The sequence below is a fragment of the Lonchura striata genome, chromosome 20 (genome assembly GCF_050655825.1).
Source record: "Lonchura striata isolate lonStrDom1 chromosome 20, ASM5065582v1, whole genome shotgun sequence".
Classification (NCBI taxonomy): domain Eukaryota; kingdom Metazoa; phylum Chordata; class Aves; order Passeriformes; family Estrildidae; genus Lonchura; species Lonchura striata.
Genome location: NC_140722.1, coordinates 1,295,000 through 1,312,306, shown reverse-complemented (window position 1 = coordinate 1,312,306; position 17,307 = coordinate 1,295,000). Strand labels below are relative to the sequence as shown.

The following is a 17,307-nucleotide window of genomic DNA, read 5'->3' as shown; positions in this document are numbered from 1 at the left end:
CACACAGAGTTCAATCTCTGAGAGCAATCTCTGGCATTCTCCCACCAACATCCCTTCAAGCATTCTTTGTCTCAAGATGTCCTAACAGCCCCTCAGTCACAGACATATCAAGGCACTTCAAAAAGGAGGTTTTATTCGTAGCTTTTATCTGAAGAGCAACTCTCATTTCCTGCAGGGACATCTCATCTGCAGCATGGTGACAAAGGTGGGGGTCAGCATCTCTGAATGCAGTCCTAATTTTGTTTTGCCTTTACTTCCAGGGTCTGTATTATCTTCAAGGCCTGTCCTCCCTTCTCTTCTCTGACAGTTCAGGTGCCCCAGGTCCCCCAACCCACACCACAGGTGTACTTGTCCACATGCCTTGGCTGCAGCTCAGAAGCTCCCCCAAGCCAGCTCAGCCCCAGAGGTGCCCTGAGGCAACATTAGCACAGCCCTGTGTTCCCCCAGGTCATGTCCACAGGCTTGTCACCAACAGGCAAAAGGGCCACAAACCCAAACAAATCAGAGGCCTCAGCATCTGCAGAAACTAATGGCATTTACCTGAGAACACACCTTATTCAGAACAGCAGTATTTTCTTTTTATTTTATTAGAGCACATTCCTGCAGTACAGTGTCATGTTAAGTTGCCTGCAAAAGACAGGTGACAGCCTTCTTAAAAGGGGGAAAAGGCACTGATTTTATCTGTGGAAATAGGCTGCAGCTAGGAAACAAGTGGAGGTAAAACAAAAATCAACACCTTTAATGATCCCCTTCAGAAGGACAAATAAAAAGGGGCATGTGGCTTTCTCCAGGACCTGGGACCCAAAACAGGACCTGGGACTCTAAAAGAAGCAAAGCTCACAAGCCACCTCTGGAAGGATAAGGGGCACTCACAGGCCTGTGTGGGCATGTCCACCTATATGCCAAAAACACTGGTGATAACCCATTTGGAAAACCTGCACTCTTTCTTTGCCCTTGCTAAATAGCAACTTTGCATTCAAGCCACTACAAAGCTGCTGCAGCAAAGAGCAGAACCAGGAAACAGCCTTGGACACTCATCTGGTAAGCAGACACACACCACTACACAGAATCCCAGAATGGTTGGAATTCAAAGGGATCTCTTGAGATCATCTTGTCCAAGTTCCCTGATAAAGCAGGTTTCACCCTGGGCAGGTCTCACAGGATTGTATCCAGGGAGGTGGTATCTCCAGAGGAGACTTGACTCAATATACTTAAATTCTGATTTTCAGCCCATACCTGTGGCAGACATTCAATGACACAACCAAGCCACTCAGCACCCTGCACATACACACACCACATCTCAACGAAGTGATGAAAAACCAGCAAAGGGATCACATTTGCTTCTCAGCAGGTGTCCTGAATACTCAGGTCCCAGGCCAGAAGTGAGAGACTCTGATCCCCTGAAGCACATGCTGGGTTCAGTGGGATGACAGTCTGCCTTGCACCTCTGCTGAAGTGACAAGGTCCTGCAGCAGATACCTTTCCCGGAAAGTAAGGGCACACTGCAAACCAGGACCACATAATGACACTACAGACACACAACATTCCGCAAACACAAATTGGGGTCCATGCCTCAGCTGTCCACCCTGAACTAAAAGCGCATTTAGTGGAAGGTATCCCTGCCACCTTCCCGGCAGAGGGGTTGGAACTAGATAAGCTAAGATTACTTCCAACCTATTATATTCTATGATTCTTTGATTTAGACATCAGCAGCTTTTCTCACTCCTTTTCCTATGTGACAGAACGGAAGCACCCCTTGGTGGCTCATCAGTGACATTGAAGAGGAACAGGAACCCCACACTTCAGGCTGGAGATCCCTGTGCTTATTACAAACCAGAGAAGTGCTCTAATACAGTACACCTAGCTCCACACATCCTCACTCATCCTCCAAACTACCTAGCACTAGCCCACTATAGATAAACACTTTCCAGAAGGACCTTGTCCTCCAGCTCCCTGCAGCCAGAGCGTTCTCCTTCCCAGATGCAGGAGCAGCACCTGGCACAAACAAAGCAGGCTCAGGGAGGTGAGGTTCCAAGGACAAGGTCTCACTGCAAGCAGCTCCTTTGAGACAGATGCATCAAAAAGTGTCCAACCTCCATCTATCAGCAGACTTCTGGAGACACTTCCTTCAAGGTGAGGGATGCAAGTTTCGCTCACCTCCTCAACATCATGTAGCCCTTCTCCCTCCTTCCTCCTGTAGTTCTGATGACAATAAGGATCCCTTGAAAATACAGATCCCAAACAGGCACCGAACTTTGTATGTAACCCTGAAGGACAAGCAGGAAGATAAAGAATTGCATAGCCATGCTATGAAATTACTGATTTTCAGACAAGCAGGTCTGGTCTGTTGATGCACCTCAAGAAGTGCTCCATTTCCCCAGTGGCCAGGCACAGCTTGAAGGAAAAGAGTCAGGGGTGCCAGGTCCAAACCTGCTGCACAGGCCTGCAGGCCAGTAGCAAGCCAGGCTTATGAATGGCAGCTAGTCCAGGGGAAGTTAAGTGGCTCAGCACTGCCTTGCTGCTGTTACCTGAGTATGTACTAACCTGCCCTGACAAACACTGGCAGAGGTCACAGTACAGACTGATGAGAAGTCTTAGAAATAAGAATTGCAGGCAGCTCCCACAGACACAGCACAAGAGTCCTGCTCAGCCCTGCCAGACATAAGGCAGCAACAAAGGGCACCAGGCAACAGGGCAACTGAGAGCTTTCAGAAGCTTGTCTTCCAAGTAAGGAGTCCTGGTCTGTCTTTTGCTTCACACATCAATCCCTGTGCCAGCATCAGCAGCTGTCCTTGTATGTTCACATCACTCTGAAGTGGTGGGGACACCCCAATGCCTCACATAAGCTGCAGAGTAGCTCTCTCGGGAAAGAGATGCTACTCCAGGCCTGGCTGCCTGGAGTTGTTCTGCTCTCCACCACCTGCTGTCATCACGGGAACAGCCCTTAGCTCAAACACAGAGCAGTGTCTCATGCCCGATAACAAACCCTACAGCCCTGAGGAAAGGAAGTAGCCAGTACCCATTTCCTACCATACAGGGATGACATGAGCTGTGTCATTTCTCTATCAGGGTCAGGCATCACACTGGGCCTTGGTAGAGCTAAGACACCAGTACTGCTGGCAGGAACTCTCAGAGTGGTGACTTGAGGTCAGAGGCAGAGGACCAGCCTCAGTACCTCATGGTGTATCCCATTCCACAACCTGGAGAGCCTCACACCAGCTTACTGCCCAAAGCATGTCATGCCAAATGAGATCAGAGTGCTGGGTGTATGGGAGCAGCCCTAACAAGCAAATGAGAAGCACTCCCAAAGGAGTCAGGAAGGGTGCCTGCATCTGCCTGAAGTCAGCAAAGGGACATAAGGACTGGCCATTGCTTTCCAAGAGGTTTGCTATGTTCTCCTGCTACTCCTAGCCAATCACTAGGAGCTATGGAGTAGCAGACAACAGATCAGAACTGACAGGAACTGGCAGGCTTTCCCAGGCAAGATGGAACAGAAAGCCCCAGGCCCTGGCAGCACCTCCCCATCAGAGGAACCTCCTCAATAGCTTTGCAGTTGGTAAGGCAGATGGAAAGCCCAAGGACAGCCAAGCAGGGCCCAAGCACCAGCCACCTTCCTCACCTGATGCATCCACATTGCAGGTGAGCAGCAGTAAAAGACTCACAGGTCTGGCTGGGACAGACCAAGAGGAGAACCTGGAATCTGCACTGTTGTTCTTCTGCTTGTCTTGACCAACAGTGTTCCCTGAGACCAAACAGCAAAGAGACACATCTGCAGTCCTCTGATGCTGTTTGAGCCTTACTACCTTATCAATCCCTGTTCCTAAGCAGGGTTGCACAGGCACATTCTCAGCCAGCAGAACTGCCGGAGCTTGAAACTTGAGTGTCTGCTGCAATCCAGAGGGACACAGGGAACTACATTCTTGAGGCTGCATGGAAAAGAGACTCTGCAGAAACATCTCCCTGCCAGTGGCTTTAGAGAGGTGTTCCCATCACTCGGGGAGTTTCCAGGCAGGGGAGACATGCACTAACAATGCAACTGCCTGCAAAATACTAGAGGCAGAGGTAGGGGAGGGGCACAAGAGTGACACTTCTCTCCCTGGCTCCTCCCCAAAAGCTCTCCGCAAGTTGAATTAGGGAGGGCCACATGGTCCTGCAAAGCCTCCTCCAGGAGGCAAAACAAGAGCCTGGCTGGCTGCTCCTCCACAGCACACTCCATCAACTGAGAGCATCTCTGCAGGATACTCTCTGAAGGAGGTACCCAGTCCCCATCAGCAGTTACCTGCTGCAGGCTGTCACACAAGCAGCCTGGCAGGCAGCACAGCTCTCTCCCTACAGCCTGCTGGCAGCAGGATTTGTTTATGTGTCTGCAGCTGCTCTGTGCCTTCGCCATGGGAATCCAGGCTGAAGCTCCATCCGTGCCGAGCAAGAAGCAGCCTCGCTGCACAGCCCAGCAGGCACAGGGCTGTGGGGGGCACAAGCCCCTGGAAACGGGCCCGCTGGAGCAGCAAGCTGCATTCCCAGCCTCCACAGTGCCTCCCCCACATCCTGCCTCCAGCCCTCCACTGGGGGTAGAGAATGCCAATCTCGGGTTGTAATTTTTCCAAGTTAAAAATAACCCAGTAGTTTAGCAAGAAAGAAGCAGCAGCAGCGATGCAGGGAGCTGTGGAGTCTGCAAGCTCACTGCGAGGCAGCATGGTATACATTCTCCTTCTGAAACAGAGGCTGTGGGGAAGCAGCTTCCCAGCTCTGCTCATACAGCTACAGAAAACCTCAGCAACCCATCAGGAGAGGCTTCGCCAAGCAGCCAAGTGGTCTTCATTTCAGAGCTGCTGTAACACTCCATGGCACCATGGGGGAAGAGGGCACAGGCCCCACACTCCTGAGCAGGACACACAGCAGGATGAAGGAAAAAAGGGGAAAAAGGAGAGAACATAGAGGTCCAAATAACCCAAAGTAAGGGAGCAAACACACATCAGGCAGGTACACATGTCAAGAACAGGCAGAGCATCACACCAACAGCCAGCCCCAAAGGACACAGCCATGCTGCAAGCAATTTTCTGTTCTCAATATATTCTAATTTTTAAAAAGGAAGGCTGAGGACAATAAACTGTGTTCTCTGTAGAGCCAGGGAGGACCAGAGATCTGTTGATAAGGACACCAAAAGCACAAGGCAAACCTGCAGCACCTTCCCAAGACACAACTCTGCCACCCCACAGCTGAACAGGCAAGAAGACTTTGACAGGCAGGCAATAAATCACCACAACCTCCTTGCCATTTGCTCCCTTGGAAAAAGAATATGGTGATGCTGCACAGCATTCCACTCCAAAAGCCTGTTCAACACCAACACTCTGCTCCCAAGCTCTCAGCCCTACAGTGACAGCCACGTCAGAGACCCGGGGAGACATCTGGGCTCGTGCCATTGCCTGTCCACAGAGGATGCTCTGTTGGCAGCCAACAAGCAAGAGTGCGCACGCAGGCTGGATACAGCCCCCGGTAATGCAGCTTCAGTCAGCTGTATTTCGTGACTCCCATGACAAGCTCATGTGGCAGAACCAGCAATAACTCCTTTTTGGAGAGTTTTCAAATGCAGCTTCTAACCATAACCACGGTGACCTTCAGCAGCGACATAGTGCCAGAGGGCTGAGCACTGAGGGCCCACTCAGAGTCCAGTGAACACAGTAGTGAGTAGGAACAAACAGCACAAGGGAAGAGAAAGCAGCAGAACAGCTAAAACCCCTTCATTTTTTTCAGTGAAGGAACATCATGAACACAAAGCCATGCCTGGCCATTCAACATGCACACAAAGAGAAGCACTCCAGCTTGCTGCTAGAGAGAGGGAAACCACATTTGAGCTCGCCATAAAACATATTTCCTGCATCACCTTCATGAACAACCCAAAATTAGGGGATACGCTACTCCCAAGTGGCACAGGCCTTGCAAAGTGGCTGTCTGCAGAGTTGGGATGCACCCAGTATCAGCTGTACCCCCTTCCCCTTCATGGGGATGCACCCAGCATCAGCTGTGTCCTCTTTCTCACGTCATCATCCTGCTTCCCTGGTATGCAGGAGTGAGACGGTTTCTCAAATTTAATATGTCTGTTACCTTCTGGTCTGCTGGCCAAGAGTCTGACTCCAAACAGTTTCTCATAAGCCTCAGGCAGCGTATTTTAATCCTCAACATCAAGCAAAGCAAAAAAAACAGAGGAAAACCAAACCAAATTGCTACAATGCAGTACCTACGCAGTCAAGAGAGAAACGAGACAGGCCAAGCTTGTCCAGACTCGTAGCTGGCACCCAGCAGGCTGGACTCCCATAGGGACAGGCACTTGACCACCCTCAGTGCCAAGAAGCACGATTTTATGGGCAAGGGTGCACTGGTGTACAAGAACATGTGCAGCACTCCTGCACACACAAGGGTCCACAGTGGCTCCCTGCAGAGCAGTATCCAACCAGCACAATTCACGTGCCTTGTAAAGAGCATCCCCAGCTCAAGCTCCAGATACATCAGCAAAGCCCACTGCACATCACTGATGTAGCACTTTCCAGACCTCTGCTACCCATTAAACACAAATATGCTCCAGTGTGGCATTCAATCCAGGCCACCATCAGCTCAATTTAACTGCCCTGTCTGCCAAATCTTAACAAGCCATTCCTCCATCACCAGTGCCAAATATTCCTTCTAGTTTATTCACCAGTCCCAGCATGTCGACAAGCAAGCCAACACAAAAGGACGTGAATGGAATGTCCAGAGAACAGACAGTGTCAGTGGCCATAAAGCCTTCCCACTTCTTCCATCACAATCCCATCACCTAATTTCCTACTTTAAAATAAGAAAAATGTAATATCTGTATCCACATGCAGAGGCTTCTGGAGTCCTGAGCTCCAGAAGCCAATAAAGCCTATTGCCAAATGTCACTTTCACAGCATCCTGCACAACTCTCCCACCTCTCTGACACCCTGCTGCAGGCCAGAGCAGCCAGCTCACAGCCCCTCTCCTGGCCTGTGGGAGTCAGAAGCTTGCTGCTCACAGCAGGCTCAACGCAGTGGCATAACCAGCTCGCTGGCAACCAGAAAGAAGCCTGGTGGGTAACTCCTCTTAGCCTGGGACAGTCCACCCAAGGCAAAGAGCCTTGCATGCCAAGGCAGGTGTGCTTCAGCTGCCAAGGAGGCTGTGGAAGGCCTCTGGTCAGAGTGACAACACAACCCTAGCTACATTTTAGATGGAAATAGGCAAAGAAGCTCTGAGGACACACTCAGTGCTGGAAGCAGAGTCTCTTCCCTGAAGTGCCTGGCTGTTACCCCTGGGTAGAGATAATTGTAGTCTTAGCTCCTTCTGACTTCCTGGACCAGCAGTCATGAGGAGCCAGACTTCCCAGTGATGTAAGAAAGTCTCTGATGAATTACTCGGCTCAAGGGAGCACAGGGGTTTACTGTCAGCTCCTTCAGAGGCTTCTTGCATTAGGGCAAAATATCCAGCTGCTCTCCAGCTATCAGGAGGGATATAGAGGTTTCAGCAAAAAAAGTGACCTGTGCACTCTGCACATTTTCCTGCTGCCTTTCATGTCTCACACACAAGTGCTCAAAGCTTCACTTAGCCATCCAAGTCCATCTCCAAAGTCACTGTCCCTACAAAGAAGCCACCAGGCACATAATTTAACATTTATTAGTAAGAAAGGTGTACAAAAGCCAGCCCAACCAGTAGGCCTTGACAGCTAGCCAATTCAAATAACATTTTATAAGGTTTGAGAGCTTTACACCAACTCATACTATCCCAAGGCAGATGGCCAAAAAATGAGATGGCATTCTTGAAAGTATAGATCTTCTCTTCTTGCTGTTGTTAACATCCTGCACAGCAAACTCCAGCTGTCAGAAAACAGCTTTGCCACACTGCAAACAGCTCCTCAGAGGCAATCATAAACCTTTGTGCCTCTATTTTTTAATGCCAGAATAGAGACAGAAAAAATCAACATTGACATCAGGGCTACTGAGAAGGTAAACAAACAAAATGCACCTCAAGACTTGGCTGTAGACACATATGAAGGACACATCTGACACCCTGAGCAGATTTTGTGCTAAGAAGGCACAGCAACACTGGTCACAGCTCCACATAGTGATGGAGTCACCACTGCAGAATCCAATCATGCTGAAAATAATTTATTCAGGAATTTCTATCAGTCTGCTCCAATTGAAGCTCCCTGTCACAGACCTCCACAGTGGATAAGTTTTAACCCTGCCAGTCATTCATTCACCTGATATCCCCACATCCCTGTTTGCTCCTGTTATCTGCTGACTAAGGTATTCCCCATTGTTCTCCTGCTATAACCACAGTAGTGAAAAAAGCTGAAAGAAAAAGTTGGTGCCTCCTGCCAGCCTCCTGCTTCATCCAATGAGTAGCCCACAGCAATGTGCCCGAGGAAACACATCCAAGCAACTGAATGAAACATGGACAAGTCACCAGCAGCTGGGCCACAGGAACAGAGTTAGCATTTTAAACATTTCCAGGCACTCACAACAGGATAGACATATCTGCTTTGCTTAATGCCTTGTCTGTGCACGGGTGGCAGAGTGGCAAGGGGTGTACAGTGTCTGAAGGGACCTCAGGGCCAGCCTTGCTTTGCCTACCATGGCCACATCTCAGACCACAGCTTATGAGCACAGGCCTTGAAGGTTGATCTCAAGGTACATCTTAGTGTGTGAAAAGTGAGCAGCTCTGCTTTGGGCCAAGCAGCATTGTATCCTGGTCCTAGGGATGTCAAAAAACAGGTGATAAAGGAAGCTCAGCTTGGTCTGTACTCTCACATACAGTGAAGGCTGGGGGGGGCATAGAAGGGATCTCCAGGAGCAGAAGGACATTTTGTTACACTGCTCACTCTCCAAGCACAGGACAGCTCCAACACCAGCTTACAGAGGCCACCTGACTGATGCTGCCCTGTTGGAGAAGAGCTCCTGCACCCACACAGGTTGTACCTGTCCCACTAGCACTGCAAACCCAGGCCACCCACTCCAGGGCAGGGAAGAAAGGTTGGCTGACAGACCCCTGCCTGAAGCAAGGCCATGTACTGGGGGAGCTAAGCTGTTCCTCAGCACCCAGAAAGATAACATCCTAAATAACCATGGTCTGAGAGTTTTTGTATGCTGTAAGGAGGTCCCACAGCTCATGGCATCTGTTCTGCCTGTATAGCATACTAACAAAATCTAGCAAAACTCATTCAAAAATAGCAAGACAAAATCTGCTGTTGTCCAGGCCTGAGAAGGTACTTTGAGAGAACAGTCTCCAGAGTTCAGAGGCCATCTGTAATGAGACATTAATCTCAATCATCTCTGTTTCCTTGCATTTGTCTTTTACACCATCCCAAGAAAGACTAAAGTATGGGAAGCTGAGAGCAGTGGCAAAGAGAAATTCTTCAGTTTTTCTCGTGCAAATGCTTGGGGTTCAGTGATGTCAGCTCCTCAGCTATAGACAATGCTTTAACGGACTTGGCTGGCCCTTTTAAAAGGTAAGCTCACAAAGACCTGCCCAGACACAGCACAAGTAAAACACTACCAAAAGTGCATATGGAGAGGTAGCCCCTTCTTGCCTCAGCTCATATAGCCCATTAGTCAGAGACCAGCTCAGGGAAGAGAGCATCAGCCTTGCCAGGCTGGAGAGCCACAGCTGCATGAGTGGGGAACACATGGGCAGGAGGGGGTTCCTGCCAGAGGATGCCAAGCCACTGTCACTAACACTGGCTGCAAAGTCCCATCTTTGCAGAGCCCCTATTTCCAAACAGAACTGGAACCCCAGGGCACAGCAAGCTTCTTCCAATAGCACATAGGCAGAGCTGCTGTGGATCTCTCCTGGACTCAAGCTGCATTAATTCAGGGCACAGATACATAAGATGCCCTGGACACTCCTGACCAACCAGCACCATCATAATGGGGTCCAGCCAGCCAGCGGGCAAGCACATGGCATCAGCTGCATCAAGCTACCAAGAAACTCTTTTCCCTGTTTGTCTGGCAGGTCTGTAGACATCAGTCTCCTCTGACGTGTAGCAATGTGGAACACGGGTAAGCAAACCCTGGACAGAGCAGAACACAGTTCCCACAGACCCATGTCCTAGCCCAGTCTTACTGCATGTACCTGTCCAAAGTCCAAACTAAGACGGTTTCCATATCTTCTCTCCCTCTGTACTTGGATAAGTCACTCATATTCTGAACTCTTCCTTCAGCCAGCATCTCTGGAGGAACAATCATGCAACAAGGTCCAGAAACGCATTTCTGCTTTCTGTCCGTCTCCCTCTTCCAGCTAAGGGGGACAGAAAGAGCAGGAAATAGAGCTGGATCTAGGAACAGGTTTAAGAATATTGTCCTCAACCCTAATGCCATGCTCAACTCAGCAGAGCAGCCAATGGAGAGCCTGTGTAGAAACCAGAGAGCAGTATCTGCAGATAAACCACATTTCCACACACAGCATGCCCTGTCAGATGCGGGCACAGCTGCACCTATTCAAACACAAGTCCTACAACCTGCAGTCACACTTCAATACACCTGAATTGAAATTACAACTACCAAAGTCTCAAAGAGCCTCTGCCCACAGTGACACACTCCTTTCTTTGCCTTTGGGATTTAGGACCCTGGTCCTTGCACCCAAAACAGTGTGAGACTGGCCTAACTACAAACCAGCAATTTTATTCCCTGATAGAAATTCCCACCCCCCTGAGGAAGGAGGTGGAGAAGTCACTGTGACTGGCCCACAAATCTGCAATCGCAAACCTCAGCACCTTCACAGAAAGCACAAGCCTTGCTTCAGCAGCCTCCCCGCAACATCACTGCACTGCAAACAGAACACAGTCTCTGCTGTCTGCGGTGGAGGAGAGAAACCTGCTTTTATGTATGCACCAAAGTGCATGCCGGGAAAGGCTCAGATATTCTGGTGAGGGGCACCCTGCAGGGACTGAGAAAGATCACTGAGAAACAGGGCTTTGCTTGCCCTAAAGCAACAAACAGAGAAGCATACAAATAGGAGCAATAGGCTGTGCATTCACACACCCCACTGCACTCCTTCCATGGCTAAGCAAGCACAGTGTACAGAAAGGAGCACCAGGCATTTAATTAAGTAATCAAAAATGGCTCTTTTCAGATCCTCAATTAACAGACATCGAACACTTAAATTTCATTTTATCTAAAGTATATTCTAAGTTCAACCAAAGCATATGAAAGACTGAGGGTTAAAAGTGCTCTGTGCACTAAGACCTACAGAACTCAGGGCAGTGGCTCACATAAAAATAGCAGCTTTCACAGTATATCTATAGCAAAGCATTAATGTTTATTCTTGTATCTAGGACTAATTTTAATTCTGCCTCAATGTACATATGTAACAAGGCATTAATATTGTGTAAAGAACCAATATTTCACTTGCCTATACATTAAAGAAGTAGAACTCCCCTGCAACTTTGCAGCATCCTTATTCCTGCATATAGCTAATTGTTAGTGCTGGAATTCACCTTCCAAGGCAGCTATACAGTGTAAGTTGAGGTGCAAAATGAAAATATGTCCACAAAACAAATACCTATTTCCACTGCATTAGAGAGGGAGCATAGCTCCCAGCAGTGGTTGCTAACAGGGAGGGCCTGGTAGCTAAAGTTCCTCAATTAGCACAGGTCTGCTGACAGCTACAGGGACACAGCTTCCCCCAGCCTTCCTCACCAGGCTTTTGGCTGGGGGCCTCCACACATGTCCACTGCCCTTCCCATCTATTTTCCTGTGCCAGAGCTCCCAGACTGTAATTCAAACAAGTAATTTAGGACCACATCAGACAATGAATGAAACAACCTTGCCCATCCTATGCCTACCCATCCCTCCCTTGCAAGAGGCATGTTAACAGGACATGCAGCCAGCTCAGGGGCCTAGAGTAACACTAGCCTGACCCCTGATACAGTCTCCTACTCTAATGCAAAGCAGGGCTCCATAGATCCCACACTTCTATCGAAACATTTAGAAAATGGTCTGAAAATTGACAGTGCCAAGCACAACTTTTCCCTGTCTTCAGCACAGTTACCCCAAAAGGAAACAATGAATTACCTACATTTCAACCCAGACTTCCCTTCACAACTGAACCAAATGGCAGAGAGAACTAGAGAAGTGCCCAAAAGCTTCAGCAGAAGAGATCTAAACTAATTCTTACCAGGAGAAACACACACCAAAAATCCCCAAACACCACAGTAAAACAAACCACCCCAAAACAAACCAAAAAGTTTGGAAAAGGTGAGCTCGTAGAAGGCACACTGTATCTCAGAGGGGCAGACATTCATAGTAACATGAAACAGCATCCCTCAAGGGGAAACCAGGGCTGGAAAATATGATGGGCACCCCACAGCCAAACCAACATCTTACCCTCACAGTAATACCCACACCCCCTGAACCATACCCAGCATGCCTCTGCACATTTCCAGCACCCACACGAAAAGCTAGGGGGGACTAGGACTTGGTTCCCATGTTTCTCATTTTCTTTTCTGGACTGAAATAGTGTTTTGCCCCTGTTAGAGCAAGATTTATACCTGCTACAGGCTGAGAATGCCTTGGAGACAACGGGCTGCAGTACTGAAACAGTATGCACCCCTTCACATCAAGGCAGTATTCCCTCCATAGAGACAAGGTCCTCACACAAAGGATGTGTCAAAAGCTCCGGTGACCTCCACCTGGTGCTAACACAACCCAGCACTTCTCTAAGCACTGGGCCTAAGGGCAGCACAGAGCAGGAGCTCTACACTCAGGCACAAACTCTCTCAGCTTTTAGCTGACTTCCAAAACAGCCAGTTGTGCTCAGGCGATCCCTAGAGCACAGTCATAACCTTTCCCCAGATATCTGCCAGGGACTGCTCTTAAATATTAAAGCCCAGCTACAGGGTCTTAGGTACACTCTAATTCTTAGGCTGAACACATCCAACATAACAATGCTAAAAATTATTAGCCACATATTGGTGGATTGCTAGGCTGCATCCCAGATTTTCCCATATAAGGGAAAGTTGAAGGCATTGTCCTATCACACGGAAAACATATTACACCAGCCTGAGATATTACGAACAAAATCAGAGTCTCCTCATGTCACAAGCTGACACGCAGAGAAGCACATTTTTCCCTTTTTGCTGCCAGATTGGTCAGATATCCCAGCTCTGTTATTTCACCAGGGGCTGGTGCCAGATGATCATGGAGGATGGGACAGGCATTGCCCAGTGTGGTATTCACAGTAGGTGCTGCACAGGGCACGGGACTTCCTTAGAGGATTTTGGTCCCACCACCACCACACTTGAAAACACAGGCATTGACACTCTCCCACAGTCAAGGGTAATTCTGTTTCCGTGGGTTTTTAGGGTGCTGAGAACCCACCACACAAACTCTGCATGTCACTAACACTCTGCCACAGCAAACACTGCTGCCCCACTGCATACAGGGCCCTTCATCCTGACCATCTTCTCTCCTCTTGGCAGCACCTGTTGGCCTCCAACAACCCCTCTGCCTCTGCTTTCACAGACCAGGGAGGACTACCAACACCAGAGGCTGACTCCACTGTCCCAAATAAAGTGAGGATGAGCAAGGAGAAATGCATTCACTGCTACTTGGAGGAGCAATGAAAAAAGCCCTCTCAAGTGTCCCAAGGCCCAGTGAGACATCCAACCACTGAGCTTGACAATGTCTCTTTAAGACACCCTCAGTGCAGCCTCCCCACGCATGCCTGCTTTCCAGACCAAACTCGGGAGTCTGCATTCCCACAACAAGCACTACTGTCAGCACAAGGCTGATCAGCTCTTCCCCCTTAGTGAGGGTACGCTCCTCCTGCACACTAATGAGCATGATATCAGCTCTTATCTGCACAAAGCCCAGACAGGGCAGGACACCACAGCAAAACACAAAGGCCCACTCCGGCAGGCTCTCAAAAAACAAGTCTCACAAAGTCGCTCAGCTCACAAAAACAAGTTCAAGTGTGTGTACAAAGCCCTCCTGAAATAACACAAACCACTGCAGTGAAACTCTTTATATTAACCACCTGTAGAAGTTTATGAGTTTGAAGAAACTCTTGATAAAATATTAAAGATAACTCAAGGAAGACTAGATCTTAAAAATTATTGTGATTACACAACTATTTTTGGGGTAGAGAGAGGGGGCAGAGATTTACTTCCAACTGAATAAATGCAATAAAAAGCAGTCTGGAAAACTAGACACTCCTCTGTCACCCATCACTCCTCTGAGAGCCTCATCCAGCAAGCCACAAGAAATCAACAGACCCCAAGAAGACCCACAGCACTGAACCCTGGATCTAACATTGGAACACCCAGGGCCATCTGCTCAAAGACAAGCAGCACAGTCCCCTAATGCCATCATGCAGGACAATGGAGGAAGAGGTAAACTCAGGCCATTAAAGAGGCATATACTACTAAACTAGACAGCAGCACTCAGAACACAGTACAAAGGCCTCTGACACCACCTTCCATTAGAGATGTGCATTATTCACAGCTGCAGCATGGATAAAGACTGCAAGAGCCGCCTTAGTGTCAGATTCACACAGGACACACATATTGGCCTGCAGCAAGGGGCTGCAACTGCCTTCTCAGGGACAGGGCAGCCTGTGTTTCTGCTGGGAAGAATGAGAATAAAGGAATAGGCAGGAATAAACAGCCATGGCTGCAGGGTGGGCTTCAAACTTCATCAAAGTGCAACCAAACCAAATCACTTATTCTCAAAGTCTTCTCCTTAACTTCAGTTTTTGTTTGAAGAACAAAAAAAACATGTACTTTTAACTCTGCTGCTCACATACATTTTGACATTTTGATCCAGCTCTCCTAGTTACTGTGTTTTTCAGCTTGAAGCACTTGAGGGGCAACATTCAATGAGCTTCACCCCACTGCTGTCATGCTGCCCATCTCTGCAGTGAAGGCAGTGCAGCAGTAAGTCCAGCACACCCGAAGGACCAGCAATAGCAGGTAGCTGTATCAATTCAGAGGCACGGGCTGAACTAGCATTCTCAAAAACAAATTTCGACTTTGTAATGGAAGAGAAAGCAATTTTCAGGAGAGAAATCCAGGAGCAGGCCTAAACCAAAACCAACCCAGCTCAAGGCCAAAAGCCTTGGGAGAGAAGCAACCTATTTACTTCAAGAAGATTGCTGTTACTGCTTCATACTTCAACAGTTTGACCAAAACTGCAATTTCTCTGTAAAGGAGCAGAGCAGAATTCCTGCATGAAGGAGGTAAACAAGAAACAAAGAGAGGCAAGACAGCACCTCTTCCCATACCATCCCCTGGCTAGGGCCCAAAGCAACAGCAACACTTCACAGCGGAGAAAACCCTCTCTGAGAACTCTGTTTCTTCTCCTCCGGCAACATTCTAATCCAACCAACTCCACAGAACTCAAACAGATACTCTGCAAATGAAAGGGTCAGGGACAAACATCTAACAAGACAACAGCATCTTTCTGCTCCCCAGGAGCCCCATGCCAGGGAGGCCAGTGCCAGCTGAGAGGTACTAGAAGCTTCTGCCCAGTCCCATCGGGCAGAAGCACAGCCAACCATCTCCATCCATCTCCCCTCGTTCTCCAACACCAATAAAATTTGCTGCATTTCCTAAGCAGGACGTAAACAAGAAAAAAGACTGGGCTTTTGGCTAGAAGCATCCTGACTCCCTGAAGAAACAAAGGAAGCATGTTTCATAGTAAAATTACCAAAATACTCTACCACATCAAAGGTCAGCAGCAGACCAGGCAGAACCAGCCTGCCTGGACCCACGGTCTCCGACTTCACTGCGAGTTCAGTGTAGCTGTCAGCAAGCAAATTGATAACCAGAGGGAGACCCACTCAGGCGGGTGCATGCCCGCAGCACCAACCTGAGTTGACAGTTTTGCTTCCTCCTCCTGTATTTGCGTGCGTGTCACTCACAGCCGTCATCCTACAAATCTCATTGATCAAAGCTAAAATCCACCTCTATCACCAGTGAACGCCACTGATGAGAACAGGGGAACCCCACGGCGCGGCACCGACACGCAGCGGACGCGATGACTGCAGCGAGCCGCGGCTCCGCTGTGACTGCGATGCTTCTGTTGTGACATGGCTGCGATGTCACAACTGATCCGCGTCTGCTCCGCGCGCAGCGGACGGAACCGCGCTGACAGAGACGAGCCCGTGGCTCGGCGCGGTGGGAGAGGCCCTTCCACCGCATTCCCCCCGCGCCCTGGCTCGGCGGGGCCAGGCAGGGGGCGACCCGCAGCCTGGGGCCTCCAACGCGCAAAGGGACCCGCTTTCCCCCGACCGCCAAGTTTAAAGACTGAATTATTGATATCCTTGGGCACCGCAGCGGAGATGCCAGAGGGGAACTGCGCCCCGCGGGCGGGCTCCGGCACCCCGCACAGGGGGGGCTGGGGGGCGCTTCCCCCTCCCCGGCCGGGAGGAGCCTCGGCGCAGCACCGGGGGGAGCCTGCCCCGCCTCCGCCCCCGGCCCCGCACTCCCCGGGACCCGCCGCCGCTGCCGGGGGCGCTCGGCCTCACGCTGCCGGCCCAGAGCCGGCGAGGCCCGGTCGGGGGCGAATGGCAAGGCCGGCGAGGCGGGTCGCGGGCCCCCCGCGATGCCACGGCCCGGGTGGCGGGGAAGGTGGCGCGGAGGGACCCGGGGGCACCGCCGCCCCTCCCCGCGGCCGGAGCCATGACAGGGCCGGCGGCCGCCCCGGCCCCCGCCCGCCCCGCGGCCCGGGCCACCGCCACCGCGTTCATTCATAGCACCGCCTTGGCGCAGCCCCACCGCCGACCCGGCCCCGCCAGGCGAGCGAACCCAAAGTTCGGGGCAGAACTTACCCAAAATGGCTCCGCAGCCGCCCCAACACAAACAGCTTTTATTTGGTGAAGTTTAGCCCAGCACCCAGCAAGGACACCCTAACCTCGCTCGGGCCCGCCCCCGCAGCGCGCCCATTGGCTGCCCAGAGCCGCGCGCCGTCGCCCATTGGCGGGCCGGCCCGTCAGCCGCGCGCCGCTCGCGCCAAGCTTGGCTGCAGCGCGCCCGCCGCTCGCTCCATTGTGCTCCTGTTTGCACCGAAGAGAGCGCGGCGCTGATTGGCCGCACCGCCGCCCCCACGCGCCGTCGCCCCGCCCGCGCGCTCCACGTCCGCGCCCGCTGAGCGTTGCCCGGATGTGAACGGGAGCCGAGCCCCGCCCCGGGGCCCGCCCGCGCCGCCCCGGGACCCGCCCGCGCCGCCCCGGGACCCGCCCGCGCCGCCCCGGGACCCGCCCGTGCCTCACCGCGACCCGCCCGTGCCTCACCGCGACCCGCCCGTGCCGTGACCCGCCCGT

The 17,307-nt window shown here is 50.8% G+C and overlaps 1 protein-coding gene across 5 annotated transcripts in view; it reads right to left on the bottom strand.

Moving 5' to 3' along the window:
• The window catches only part of CHD6 (chromodomain helicase DNA binding protein 6), a 99,765-nt gene extending 82,700 nt beyond the window's left edge, over positions 1 to 17,065 (bottom strand). For 4 of the 5 annotated variants that reach the window (XM_085557847.1, XM_085557850.1, XM_085557853.1 and 1 more), the window contains exon 1: positions 16,816 to 17,065. The gene's annotated coding sequence lies outside the window, so the exon portion shown is untranslated. Of the gene's footprint in view, positions 1 to 15,854; positions 16,401 to 16,815 lie in introns of those variants that run through there. The other variant, XM_085557854.1, reaches the window with a different exon arrangement.
• Between the last annotated feature and the right edge of the window lie 242 nt (positions 17,066 to 17,307).